General features: G+C 39.8%; 1 long non-coding RNA gene across 11 annotated transcripts in view; it reads right to left on the reverse strand.

Annotated features, from left to right (window-relative positions):
* Positions 1-15,306, reverse strand: part of LOC116228660 (uncharacterized) — a 314,039-nt gene that overhangs the window by 152,545 nt on the left and 146,188 nt on the right. For 4 of the 11 annotated variants that reach the window (XR_004166812.2, XR_016472125.1, XR_016472114.1 and 1 more), the window contains one exon: positions 12,591-12,789. The exons of 6 other annotated variants lie outside the window; for them this stretch is intronic. This is a non-coding gene — a long non-coding RNA (uncharacterized LOC116228660). Of the gene's footprint in view, positions 1-8,003; positions 8,189-12,590; positions 12,790-15,306 lie in introns of those variants that run through there. One more of the 11 variants, XR_016472121.1, reaches the window with a different exon arrangement.

The raw sequence follows: 15,306 nt of genomic DNA on the forward strand, positions 1-15,306 counted from the left end.
TGATGACCAAGTATTAGGAGCAGACAAGCAGTATTTCAGAGAGATAATTTGAAGCTAGTGCCTAAAATTAATAATCTATCAGCAGAGTCAGTGCCCGTGGTGAGGTTACCAGAGGTCTTTGTTTAAAAAACGCTTATTGTTTAATATATCCTTCAGGGTAAAGCAGTGTGCCAGGAATTCATAAGCCATGCTGCTGCTGCTGCTCTCTCTTTTCAAGTGCCCTTCTTTCAAGACTGGCTGCAGCAGAGGCAGAGGGGGAAGAATAATAGATCGCAAAATCCCTCTGGAATACGGGTTTCAGAGAACAAGCAGATGAGAAGGGGCTTGCATGCTCCCAGCTCTGGGAGGCCTGATATCAAGAGAATTGGGCTTTTTCATTAAAACAAAAAAGCAGTGAATTATTAGGACCCTAGCAGATAGTGAAGTTATTCACTGAAAGATGACTAGACAGCAGAATAAAAATGTTGACTGAGTGATTGACAGAGTGGAAGGGAAAGCAGAAAAGAGCAGGAAAAGTCAAAACACGAGCAAAGTAAATGACCTGTGCCTGCATTACTGGGTGTGTGCAAGTTCCTGTCTTTGTTGGGTTCTTAAGAGGTAAGGAAGTGACGGCATTGGGAAAATCACAGCGTGATGATGCAATCAAATGAACAACGTCATGAAATCCTGAAAATCAACTTCATTTCAGTTGTCAGTTACAAAAATAAACAGAGGGGACAGAAGGAGAAGCTGTGGTCTGGTGGCTAATGGACCTGTGTTTAAGTAACTGTGGTTTGGTTCTGGGTTTTGTTGTGGAATTTTCCTGTGGTGTTATGAAACTAAAGGCCCTTGGAGTGCAAAAGAGGGAAGACTTCTTTACGATGGAAGGATCAAATCTCCACTCCACACCTTGGTTTAGTTCGGACTTTAGAACTTCTGAACTTTGCAATCAACTCCACTCAAAACTTGTGATATTCCACTAAGAGGAAAATTTGAAAAGTGTAGATAGAAGAAATAGTTTCCAGCAAAGCAGGATGCTGTAATTCCCTCTGTAGAAACTGCAAGTCATCTTGTAACAGCCATGAAAATAAGGGTTGTCTGTTATGTGTGTGGCTGCCTTCGTGAGCCTGTCATTCATCTACCTCTTCATAGATGCATTCAAAAAACTGCTACTCCTCACATATCTCCTCTCCTTTCCAGAAAGAAAACACCTTGCTTTCAGTCAGCTATAATTTTCTCTTCAAAATATTCCTTTGCAATACCTAGTGAGAGTGCTGCACCAGCCCAGCAACACTGTCAGCTTACCTGGGTGAGCTGGGAGAGCCAGAACACGCCTCAATAATATCCAGAAATTGGCTGGGAGAAATGGCATTTCTTGGACATGTGACAGTGATGTTTTTTGCATAAGCTGAAGACCTGGAGCAGTATTGACCCGAAATTTTACACAGCCACAAGCACATCACCAGATGTAGCAGTGCACACATACACACCCTCCCCCAGGGCGTGCATTCCAGGGGTATGATGTTTGTTTCATGTAAGATTCTGATGCCTTTGCTGAGTAGGGGTAATATTTTACTGAGCTGATTTATTGACGTGTGAAACAAAGTGAATATTCCGGCAAGCAAAAGTATCAGAATCTGACTCTGAGCTATTCTGATCTAAAATGTATTCTGGAAAGACTTACACTGATTTCAAGACACATTGTAAAGCTCTATATAACTTCTAAATAGGGCTATTTACTGCATTTTCATTTTTTAAAAAATACCAGAAATATTCAAACAGCTTCAGTTCCAAACAAATGAAAACCAGTTATGAGCCATAATAGTGAAGAGGATCTGGATAAGCTAATGTATAGCATTTGCAGAGAGCTGGATGTACAACTTATAACAAAAAGTTAATTGAACAGGTAAACTACCTTCCTTTGGAAAATGATTCAGATACACATTCAAGCATCATCAATCTAGAATGATACACTTAAAACTGCTTCTTATGTTTCTGCATTTCACTGGGCTGGATCATTAGTTTTTATTAAAATACGTCAGTGCTGCTGAGTACACTACTAACCAGCTTTTACCAGAGAAATGTACACGAGACAAAAGACCATAAAGTTATCTTGCTTAATGCGACCTGGCTATACATCATCAATTATACATTCTGATGATCTGACTTGGCTTGTTGTGCTATATAGGTGGAGAAAGGGAGCAAGAAATCATATCCAAGCAAGCTAAGAAAAAACTATGACAACTATCTGGATGCAGCAAGAAAGCAATTGAAAAGGCAAATGTAGGAACTCCCTTAATTTGATAGAGGGGGTAAGAAAGAGAACTTTTTTTGATATTGCTTTGCATTTTTTTATCATAAGTACAGATTCAGTTTTAATTAGCAAATCTGATTCAGAAAAACGCTTATGCCATCAACAAATGGCTCTTTCATGTTGCTGGTACTCAGAACTTTAACAGGTGGTTAACTAACTCATTATTTCATGCGGGCTTTTTACCTACCTTTGTTTCTGAAGGCAGAAAAAATTCTTTATTGTTACATGGGTTTTTTTGGTAGTACAGCAGCTGCTGTTTATGCTAATTCTTGCTTACTTGCAAATAGACCTATGTTTATTTTGTGCCATGCCAGCTGTCAACAAAGACACTTGAAGAATAATTTCCATGCACAGAAGAAAGGCTCTGCTCCCTTTCCTATTGCTCATTTCTTTCCTCTGTATTTCAGACCCAAAGCGTGTTCAACTGGAAAAGTGTCTAAAGGTAAGTTAAGAGATGAGCTGAACCTGAAACGCTCACCAGTCCCACGGGTATCCATCAATTACCATGAACATCTGCATGAGGCACTCTGAACTCCTACTGTCTCTGTGGTTATTCAGAACTTGTTCTCCCAAACACATTGCTCTCCCAGACACTGCTAAGGACACTGTAACAGCTGCTTCCTCAAATGGGAATGTCCCAGTGTTCCAAGGTAATAGACTTGCAAGCGTTGGTGCTTACCTGTATTTGAGATGGGTCACCCTACACAGCCCTATAATAAGAACGTGTAAGTGCAGCCTTGCTGAACAGAGCATGTCACAGAGAGGGCTGGCAGGCTTGAGACCTGCCTGATTTTATCACCAGCAAGCTGCTCCTATAAACAACTTACTTGATCCATCACTTACACCTTGGTAATAAATTAATCTTGGGGGAAACTCAGACTGAATGCCTGAGTAGAACCTTCTTCAAGCATTTAAATTGGAGACCTCTCAGCAATTGAATATGATCTCAAATAATGTTTCCCTAGGCTGATGCCGCAGTGTTGTTTTCCCAAAGCTTCTGGATTGCTTCTGTTTTCTTCTGAGATTCACAGTGAATAATTTCTTACACCTTAGCACAGCGCATTACCATGTATTAGCATTTAATACTTTTAGCATTAAGACCATCAGGACCAAGCAGGAAAAAACACTTTTAAAATCAATCATTCAGGTACGCTTAGACAGAACTCCTTTTTCCCCTTTTGGTTCCATAGGCCTAGAGGAAAAGAGTGAAAAGATCCACTTGCTTCTCCCAAAGAAACATATGCAGATGAAGCAGACAAAGCACTGATTTACTGCTCGTGGCTGATACTGCCTGCTCTGCACATCACAGCTCTGCTGAGGAAAGGCCAACATCTGCAGGGTTGTGAGGTGAGGAGAAATGGGCGGAAGCCCTTCCTCCTAGCTTAGGTGGAAAGTCTGTGGCAACCAGGAACTCAGCTGATACCATTTAAGTCTGAGTTGGTTGCAATAATCATCAAACCATCTTACTCTGTTTTGTTATGTGCCACAGAGGAACAGAAAACTGGCGACTCTGGCAATTTCACTGTTTTTGAATAGACTCATAGCAACTCCTTGTAGCCAAATGACATGAGAGTATGTTGTCACCACCACATCTCACTCAGGAAGAACTGCCTGAAATCTGCATTCACTCCTTGCCAAGGCTTTGCTGGCCATGGATAGCTAAATATATAAATCCAAGCAGGCAGAAGAACATGCCAGCACAAGTTGGTGATTTCTTCTTTTTCTGCTACAATTACTTCCCAGCCAGCAGACATGAAGAGCATCGCTGAATCTATTCTCACTCAGTGCACTCCACATGTTCCCGAGGACTCAATCAAAGATGATGCCAACAGAAATATAGCTACACTTCTGTGATATGTCTTATCCTATGTTGAAAGTCTAATATCATGCTTCAGTTCGAAGGATATGCCCCTATAGTGCAAGAAATCCCCTTACAAGTAGTTACCTAACAAGAAGGGGTTTAACTTCACTTTTCCCCACTTTTTCTGAGCTTCAGTTTAAGAGTAAGCCATGTTTATCGTAACATTTTATTGTACATATAGAGTGTAGCTTGAAGAAAGCACTGTTTAAATGTTACATAACATTGCTACAGAAATCAAAAGCATAATGCAGTGTGAATCAGTGAAAGGAACCGATCATAACTAGGTCTTTTCTTAACAGTTTCTATCAGCTCAAACTTTTACATGAGGTATGCTTTTAGTCAGGGAAATGGAGGTTCCTGAAAGAGAAAAGATCTGTGCATGTTCCCTCCATCCCCACTGCACGCAGGAGCATGTTGGAGAGAAACACAAGGAAACACCTTCCTACCCATGGATTTTTATGCTGGCTGGCCCTCGACCTGGTTAAGAGGAAAGGAAAGAATAAAAAGCTGATATGAAAAGGGGATATGAGAAAGAGACATGCCACAGTAGAAATAATGATGGCACATGGAGATTTGTGTGCAACTCTGTGTCATGACTTTCCACCAGACCAGGCCTGTTTCCAAAGCTGAGTCCTACTAGCGCCAAGTGCAGGTCAGTGAGAACAAAGCTAACTGCCAGCGTGGGAAGAAGGTACAAGATGTACTCCCAGCTGGACAGACTTACATTAAATCCCCATTTCAGAGAGGATCTCACGTGCCTTGAACCGAATGGCTTCCACTGGGTGGGAGGCTCTGCAGCCTGATGCTTCTTCAGACCCAGCAGTCAGAACCTCTCTGCTCCAGGCCAGCAGCTGGCAGTACTCTTTGAAGCCACCAGAAGTATGTCAAGAATTACAAGCTACCAGCACAAACGTATCCAGGCTTCAGATCTGAACGCTATTTCTGGGGAAATGTTCTGAATTTCCATGCAGTTGGCAAGAGAGAGAAAAGTGGGTGGAGGAGGGAGAGAGAGTGCAGTAAAGCAGAAAGGCTCTGTGAAAATTGCCTCGCCCCGTCTCAGAGAGTGGCTGATATGTTGTCAAGGGGTAAATGGGAATACCAGCTTTCAGTTTAAATGTCTTCAAGCGTTTTTCTTTAATAACTTGTCATTTCTTGTTGAAAAGAGCTCCTGCGGCAATGATTTGTGATGGTAATTCTAACAGCAAAAAAACACCACTGGAATTACGAAAAACAAAATCCTGCTGCGCAACCAGGTCACAGTATCCGTGTCAGCTGAGAGGAAAAGCTTGCAGAACCTGGTGAGAAGCAGCTTCTGTCTGTCTGTGAGGCTGTCTGCAATGAAGCAGCTCTCAGCTGAGGGGGCAACTGAGATCAAAGAGCAAGGAGATCAAATGAGCAATGAAGAGAGGCTGGTGTATGAACGGGCATGGCACAGAGATGCTACTGGCTGTTCTCATCCCTGCCATACAGCAGGACTTGAGTAACCCTGTGCACTCTGAGCAGGGCCTAGGCAGGGGAACCAGCCATAGTTAGGAAAGGCATGTATGTTTAACCTCTGCAGGTTTAAGTGCTCGGTGTGCTAACTTGCAATGAAATTAGTCAAAACTGCCAGTAAAATCTGAGTTTGTGGTGTCCTTGCTATCCAGCATGTAGAGGTTTGCAGCTTGTAAGAGCCCAAAGTTTGCTCAGTTATTTAAACCAACTTACATATTTGCATGCAATACTTGGTCCATATGTATAATTATAGGGATGATCAATTTTGGCCTACATTGCTTCCATACTTCTGTGTGCCCATGGTCTGAGGAAAAGGAAGTGCACGATGGTTGAGGGAGACCTGACGAATTTTCCACGTTTTGTTGCAAAACAGTAAATATGTTCAAAGAAAATAATTGATGAAAAATGCATCTTTTTCTGTCTCTTTCCCTGAGAAACTACAAAAAGTAATTCTGTGAGAATGAATGCTCTGGCTTAAGAAATAGGCATGATGCCATCCTATGGACAGTCTATGAAAAGAGTTCCCACGTGCTATTAACTACATGCACTAGCAGTAAATGAAGTCATGAATAGGTTACCATGAATATACACAAACACCCAAAGTCTCCCACAGCAAGAAAGTAACAATAAAGAAAATATGAAAGAAACATTGCATTTTGACCAGAATTATTCCTAACACAATGTTTTGCAGAGTGAAAATAAACGCATCAGGACAGAAAAAGTCTGAAACTTTTGCTGAAAGTTATCTATTTGTTCAAAATTGGCCCAGTGGTAAGTAAGCTTCAAATTTCTTGCACAAGTTGTTTACATAGATCCTGCATACGGCAATTTTATACAGATTGGTGCTGTAGGTGGGTAGATAACTGTGGAAGCATCCAAATAGATCCAGTATCTTGAGACAAATCTCAGAAGGGCTCACAGATAGCAATTGACAGCATTGAAAATATAGAAGCCAAACTGCACATTTTTAAATTATATAACTGGCATTTTTTTCACCTACAGTCATCAAACTCAATTAAATTTAAAGACCTGTAAGCCCTCCTTTAAATGCTCCATCTAGTGACTGGTTTTGGCCGAGAATAAACGTATCCATTTATCTCATAGCAATTTCACTGTTCTGAAGAGTCCAGCCTTAGCCATTGCTGAACAGTGTCAGTCTGACACACTGCCTTGATTCACCACAGTCCCCCTTAAAGAATTTGAAGCTAAGTGAATCTAACAGTGGGTGGAAGCAAAGTATAAAGAATTAAGAGGTCTTCATTATGGAATACTATGAGTCAAAGGAAAGGAGCTGATGGGAAACTGGCATTACAAGCACATAGATATTTAAAACTTTTAATCTCCATTTGAAATGTACTGAGAAACCTAAATACTTTAGTAGATGAGGGCCCTGTTTCTTTCTTACTGCACACAGCCTGCCTTGCAATGCATTTTGATTCTGCTTGTGGCTGAGAAACTGGCTGACTTTTTACAATGTGCCAAGTGATGCATGTATGTATCTGGAGACAGAGTTGAGCCCTGAGAATGTCTGCAGCTTTCGATTGGTGGTTACACAGTATGACAAGAAGGAGAAAATAGAGTGGAGCTGTGAACTCCTCTTTGTTGGTGGTGTCTAGAAGTGGGATCAGAATAGAAACTTCAGGCAGAACATCTGTAATGTGGACAAACAGATGCTTGCAGCTGCAGTTCTACAATTTAGGTGTTCCAGAAATTAAAATATTTTCATGGTATCTCCTTCCCTCTCATGATAAAAAAGAGGTTATCTTTCCTTAAAGCATTTCACTCTTCTGTTTTACTGTAAATGGGGAGGTGGGTGGGATTTATTTGTTAAACATTGCCATAAATATTTAGCAGAGCAAGGCTGAGTTGAGAAGGGGACATCTAAACAGATTGCTAGTGAGCTAACCTTGGAGATTTTCCAGATTTCTCTCTCTTCCTCCAATTTTTTTTTTTTTTTCCTTTTCAGAGAAACTAAATAAACATTTGAAAGGAAGTGCATGACTGGAACAACCCCTCCAATAAATAATTCAAAAGAGAATTAATAGGATTCAAGACAGTGGTTTCTGATTATCAGCATGGCTGCTACTTTATTTTTTTTTTACAGTAGCAACCAGCTGGTACAGTGCATAATGCTAATCAGTTGGTGTCTTTCACGTTTTTGAAACTCCTTGGAAACACATCCCCATCAAGCTGCTTTGAAGTTCAATTTTAATTTAGATGCAAACTATCCCAAAAGTACTGATAGTCTAAAAAGCGCCTCTGGCAGTCTATAATTATAATGCAATAGAGCTGTCAGATTTGATTAAAATGCCGTTTCAGTCACTCTGTCCATGCAGCACCATTTAGCTTCACGTGATCTTTTAAGCATTGCTCCCCATCACTCAATACTTAACGACAGTTGGCTATGTAATAGATAGGGTTTTATTTACTTGTTGGTTTTCAATCATCCAAATCCTTTAGACCACTGGAATGATAAAGTTATGCAGAAAAGCATCCTCCAATCTCCTTATCATATGGATATTCCCGATGCAGCATTTCATCTGCAAGAGATTCACACCATAAGGCTTAGAACAATCTACTAGTATTATGGCTTAATAAAAGAGCAATATTGTATCACAAAAGCAGAGTTTGATGAATATCACTATCTCTGAAAAGATCCGTTCTGATCCAAATAAATAACATTTGTAGGATGAAAATAATTCTCTTGAGAAGATTTTCTGCGATTCTGAATCCATCATTCATCCATTATGCAAGTGCAGTGCATTCAGCTGACTTCAGTGGGTTATCCTAGACAGGTATTTGCACCAGGCTCTTTAATTAGTGTTTGAAATTCTTGTTACTTCCAATGTATATAGGAACAGTGAAAACAGAAATGAACGGTGGGTAATGCAGATAGTTTAAACATCCGCACTGACTTCAGATACTCAAAATAAATCTGAAGGATGACTCTTGGCACAACGCTTCAAACCCATAATCTTGATCTCTAGGCTAGTGGAAGGGCACCTGAGAGATGGGAGGTTTTGAGAGAGAACTTATATTAGGAGTACCTGAAGAAAAATCTCTCACCCAACAAGAATGGCAACAGCAAAACAAGGGATACTAATCTCTGTCCAGCTGTGGGGCTAATTCTGTGGAGTTTCCTTTGGGAATACTCTTCCTCAGGCCTGTGCCTTGCAGGCTGCCTCCCCACTCTCACTGTATTTTCATGCTTTTGACATCACTGGAATCTTGTATCTGAAACAGACTCTGTGTCTGTAATATCTGAAAAGAAGGAGGCTTTTAACATCTTGGGGTATGCATTTTGTTCAGCTCTATTGTCTGTTATTTAAAGAGATGAGGAAAAATCTGGCAATGATTAGGGCTTGGCAACACTGGCTAAATGTTGCCCTCTTTGACCCTGTCTTTTCTAGATGCTTTTCAGAAGAAAAGACAGAAAAAAATCAATTCTGAGGGTTCATCCTTCAGACAAGTGCTGGGAATCCTGCAGACAGCCTAAGTTCTTCCTATACAAGTTTTTCCTCCTTCCCACCCATAAAATAATATCCTATTATAGAATGAAACCCTTATTCCTAGCCGGATCTGAAGGTCACAGCAGCAACACTGTTGATTCTAGTACCAGAAAAAGTTTAACTTTTCATCCCTTTTACTGAGTGCCTCAAACACACCAATAGTCTTTTGGGTCTGATCAGGGTCATGCTGAAAAATAAGCCCATTAATGCAGCAGGGTATCAAAATATTTGAAGAGCTAATTCAACACAGTTTATATCTCTTCCATAGATTTCACTGGAGCCAGGATTCTTCACTCTGTATGCAGTCACTCTGAATAACAGTCAAGGCACTTTACTCAGCCATAAAAGAACTGCAGGCAGAGATGAATCTCATCCTTTCTTCTTTCAGGTGGCTAGGAAGCCACCAGCTTCCCATTTTAAGCCTAACTACTAAAGACAGCTTAATGAGGCTCAGGGAAGATCACCTTGAATGTTAGCCAACTGCCCATTGTCACATGAAAATTTCTTGCGTCAAAACCTGTATAACCCTTGAATAAATCTCTTTGATTTTGCTTACACTGGGGCTGTGCTCACTCTTGCTCCTTCAGCTGTCACGGTGGGAGGTGTGAAAGTGTGTGGGATGCTTATGGTGTGAAAGACAAGGGTATCGTATTAAAATCTTGGTTGTAATCATTAATTTAGGAAGAGTTATATAGTGAGTAGTGAAGAACGAAGGGTTTAGAGACAGATTCTTTCATTCATTTTTAAGTTTCTAACAGAGGCAGGCAACATCAAATAAAAAGCCTTGCAGATGTGCATGGACACGGCTCTCAGCTTGCTACTTGCTCATGAAACATTCCCACATTAGGGCCTTGTTTTACCTGGGGGAATCACATGCATGCATAAATATGCATCTTTTCATGCTACCTCCAATTTGAGAGAGTCAATTCTGAGAAGAAATTAAGAAGAAATGAAAATAGCATAATTTCAAGAAAGTATTTTTGTGCTGGCACTGCATATATTCCCATTCCTCTTTCCATAACAAAGACATATACTGGAATCTGAACTCTTGAAAAAATAACACTAATGCTGACCTCAAAATGGCCCAGAAATAATTGTGAAGTAGATCTTCAGCATTTTTTGCCTGCAATTAACCAGACATTTATTTCTAATAACTTCTTACCTCTCAATTAGCTACAAACCAATCATTATAATTAGGTGATGACCTAATTAATATTGACCATTGCTCAGTACGTGGAACACAAAAGTCTCATCACTACTTTGAATCCTCCCATCTGGTTGTTGCACTCGCCTGCTGTCTTTTTATGTGCAGAAACTGTTTCAGGCAGGGAAGACTCATTTTTGTTGTGTGTTTGCACAGCACTTATCACAATGGGATTCATATATAACGAGAATAAACTTTCTGGTCTTGTTATATCAACTGGTCTTCATATGAAAATTGGGTCGTTAAAGGAACATGTAGCTGAAAAGCAGTTTGCATCAGAAAAAAAAAAAGTTTTTTTCTCTTTTTCTTAACAAATCATGACATTTTCTCATTTCTCTCATGGAGTAAGAATGTACAGTCAAGAGAAAACATCTGTCCAGATGGTGAGGAAGGAGAGAAAACCATATGTATGCCTGAATGAACTGCTGCTTAGGAGTAAGGAAAGAAAACCCCAGAGGACTGTCTTGGGATTTAGTTCTCTGGAGGGGAAAAAAAGAAAAACTCACTGCAATCTGTTCATTTACAAGAGACGGACAGAGGAAAAAGCAGGAGGGCGTAGTGGTAGGAACATCTGCAGAAGTAAGCCTTTTGAATAACAAGTAGTGCATTCTGGTTTAGGACACACATCTGTGCAATATGCAATAGAAACATCCACACAGGTGTAAGCAACCCTCCTTCCTCAAATGCAGCCATAGGAAAGGGGTGGGAAGGACACGTGACAGACTGAAAGTGGGTGAGGGACAGCTACTCCATTAACTAGCACAACATCCATTTTCCATTTGTTCCTATGTGCTCAGTCTAAAGGTAGTGTTAATAGAGGAAGCTGTAGGCAGGCAAATAACCTGTCAGGTGCTAGAGGCTCCTAATGAAGAAAGATTCAAAAAGCATGGGAAAATGCAGCCACTAAAACATCTCTAAATGCAAAGTGGATGAAAATGCTTGGCAGAGGTGGGTAGCTCTTTTTTTCAGAGTGGACATAGAAGATTTGGAAGAGCTGATGGAATATATACGTCTGGTTTGGTTAATATCCCTACATAATTCAGTTACTCTGCTCCGAGGGTTACAGAATGTGATATTCTCTGAGAAGTGGCAACTAGGATTACTTGCAGTAGGCGTATGCTGGAATGCAGCTTTATTGCTGGGCTACAGTTCTGGAAACCTTGTTTTGATTATGCAGATCACTTAGACTCCCACGTCACTCTGGAAGCTGTGTGTCTGTCTGAGTTGTCTGGGCTGCCTGCACAGGATGATAAATCACCCCCTAGAAGTTCCCTTCTCTCTATTGCGTAGAGGGGAAGCTCACCTTATTTAGCCCAGAAATCTACTTTTCATGTCATATATCTAAAGTTATGTGAGATAAACCTCACCATTTTTCTACCTTTTTTTTTCCAAATATCTGACAGCAAACTGAAACACTTCCAGCCACACTATTGCATGATGAAGACATCATCCATTTCTGTTTCACAGGCGATTGTAATAACAACAGCACTGTAAGAATATAAACAGGTAATAAAAGCCAGAGGGATTTTTTCTGTTGGTGGTGTTGAGTTTTCGTTTGTGTGGTTGGTGGTTGTTTTTTTTTGTTTTTTTTTTTTTCCTTCTTCTTTTATTTCAACAAGAAGTTTTCAGCACTAGTTTCATTTTTCATATCTAGGAGAAATTAAAAGCCCACTGTGGAGTTCTAAAAGGAGTGCTATAGAATATCAAACACAGCAGTACAAAGCATTTTTTTTATTTGGATGAAGAAGTTTGGATGTTTTTGAAAAAAACAAGAGGAGAGGATTTGGGTTTACATTCTAATAGTCTCACTTCTGTGGAGTTTGACAGGAGTAGCACCAAAACACTCTTATCAGTCATGCTCCATTTCTGTACTGGGCAGAGGAAAACTTGGCAACTTCAGACACTGCACATCAGAACTGACTGAATGGAGTACTTATAAATGGAAGAATGTTATGTCTGAAAACACAGATTTGACAGAATTGAAGTGCTTCAGACACAGATATCAATCTCTTTATAACTGGATATAAGAAATATTCATTGAATATGGTGAAAATGCTTGTTTGTCTTGAAGTCTGAATTAAATGTTTTAGGTAGCTATGACTTTTAGATTCTATGCTGAATTATACCTGTCAAAAATATAAACGAAATATTTCAGAAAGAGCAAACTTCCAAAACATTTCAGTGAAGTTAATTGTAAAAAGATCTCTGGGGCTTTCAAGAAATCTTGGATTTATTTTTAATTTGAAACAAACTCAGAATAATAGCTGATACTTCCTCAAGGAGCACAAATGCTGTTTTAGAGCCAGCAAAGTATCCACACGACTTCACAACCTGCTGTTATCAATTAATTGTAGAAGGGTCACTTCTTGAAGGCTTATCAGAGGGAAAACGTTCCTTTGCTCTCCAGCTGACTCAATAGTCTGTTGCCCTATGAAGAGGAGCAAGACAGAGAACAAGGAAGCCACAGTAAGACAGTGATGATGTGAAGCTTTTGGACTACTTAGGTTTCTAAGGAATTGTTGTTTCACTGCTGAAAATTACTATAGTGTTATGCAAGCATCTCTTAGTTCTACATTTCCACCTTAAATCCATCACATCTCAGGAGGTTTTGGCCACCAGGTGCTACTTTGATTTAAAATGAATGCAGGAGAGATTGAAATGAGTAGAGTATATTATCTCTGCATGCATTAGTCACTGATGAATGTATTAATTGCACATGGAAATCAATGCAAAGCAGTGTAGCTTTCAACCAAGTCACAGAATTAAATAGAGGGCCCATCAAATCTGATAATCCCTCATTGAATCAAGCTCCTTGCCAAGGTCAGCAAAAATAGGCAGCCTGTGAAATACAAGAGAGAGCAGTAAATCACATGCACAGCTGTGTTGCTGGATGTGTGCGTTACACTACGTGCACTTCATAGCACTTGCCATTAAACATATCCACAACTACTCTACTGTCATAAATAAGATGTTTTCCATTAGAAATAGGCAATTTAGAGCAGGGAGGGAATGCTGCTATGGGACTAAGGAAATTAAGGCACAGTTCTCAGCGTAGTCTCCGAATTTCTGCATATTATCTCATTGTTCTCTACTTTTGTTCCATATTTGTTGGATGAAGGTATTTACTTCCTCCATGGTGCTATTCACTTGGAAAGTTCTTTTCATTCTGTTTCAGGAACTGAATGACATATGTCACCAAAAAGGGCTCTTTCAATAATGCAACTGTCACTACAGATTGTCAGTGATTAATACTGAGTAAAGATTTTGAACATAAAACTTTGGATAGATAGTGATTTCCTATTAAGGAAAATATCAGAGTGGACAAATTGAGCATCACTCACACATTTCAATGCACTGCTGCAGTTAGGCACTGATGGACACTGATGTTGTCTGGCTGCTCCCTACACCAGTTTTGACTTAGTATTCTCCCTCTCTGCTGGTCAGCTATTTATTGCAACTTGCTTGCTCTTCTCTTGTAGCTATTACTTTTTTTTTATAACTTGAGAGCACTAGCAAGACTGAAATTACAAAACTACACATATCACAGAGTGAAAAGGATACTTGCAGACAACTTACTGCATGCTCATCAGTACTTGCTGCTCCTTTTCCTCACCCTTTACCCATTCTGTCTCTTTGGATTTGTAAGGTCTTTGGGTCTGGGATTGATTTTTGCTCTCTAACAGAAGGGGGTCAAAGGGACAAGACCTGTTGTTTACCAGCCCTTAGTCATTTCCACATTAATTTGATACCAGGAGTCATAGGTACCTGATTATCAAGTCCATGCTATACCTAAAACAATGCATATATTTATTATTTTTTAAAACAATGCACAGCTTTTCCCTTGGTAATTCTGTCTGTTGCATTCTCAAGAGTTCCTTTGATTTATAAGCCCAGTGTGTTATTAAAATAATGAATTATACGTGGGCACGTTGCGTTTAACATAATATACACAGGGGCAAGTGCATCTGCTAGCTATTAATCAAATATTCACTAATAAAAGTTGATTAACAGCATTTCACAGATTAACAACAACAATGGAAAGTACAATAAAACTCCACTGAAATTAAATGATAATAAATTAATAAAATGCATTTATCTGAGCATTGGTTAGTGTGTGGGATAGACAGAACTGCAGCTACACTTTTGTTCAGCACACAATACCATTTACATATTGAAACAAGCATTTTTTCATATTTCACAAACACTTTTAGCTTCCAGAAAAAAGGCCCCCGAGCTGTATACAGCCATGCAGATCTTCAGTCTAGGTTTAAACACCATCTTTCTGTCTGCCAATCTACTGGCTGAAGAGTTCAAACCAGCGGTGCTGTTGATGTGTTATATACAGCTTGACATTCACGTGTCCCCAAGCCAGAGTTTGGTGTGACTTTGGGTAACACTCTGGAAGCTGCCCAGCCTTCAGCAGGTGCTACAACTAGAGATCTGACAAATAAGCACCAAAAATCAGAAAGCTTTTAAAATGGATATTAAAAACCTTCTTTCCGCTAGGAGTTGGAGATACAAAATCCTATTCCTATATTTAATATCTGGAAAGAAGGCTGGGAGCCTTTTTCTTTTTACTGAAGCTGAACTGATTGACACAGAGCTAAGCATCATTTCCTCAGATAGGCCCAACTCCCAGCTGTGACAGCAGATTAATACTCTGGAGTCTGTGTACCCCACTAAATCCTACTGAAGCCAGAAAGAAATCCCCATGCTTACAGGCAGCAGGATTGGTCTCCCTTGTTAAGTATTCACATTTTCTTTAACTGGAGTTAAGAGCAAACCACATTTTTTCCTAAATTGCCTTATTATTGATTTTCAGCAAAACAGTATCCCAGAAAGCAAATGTAGACTATAAATGAGAATGCAGCATATATCCTATTTAACATGGTAGAAAAGTGTAGTATGTTAATCAACCCAGCCAAAACAATACAAGCCAAAAAGT

Source organism: Phasianus colchicus, chromosome 18, assembly GCF_987193195.1.
Source record: "Phasianus colchicus chromosome 18, bPhaCol1.hap1.1, whole genome shotgun sequence".
Classification (NCBI taxonomy): Eukaryota; Metazoa; Chordata; class Aves; order Galliformes; family Phasianidae; genus Phasianus; species Phasianus colchicus.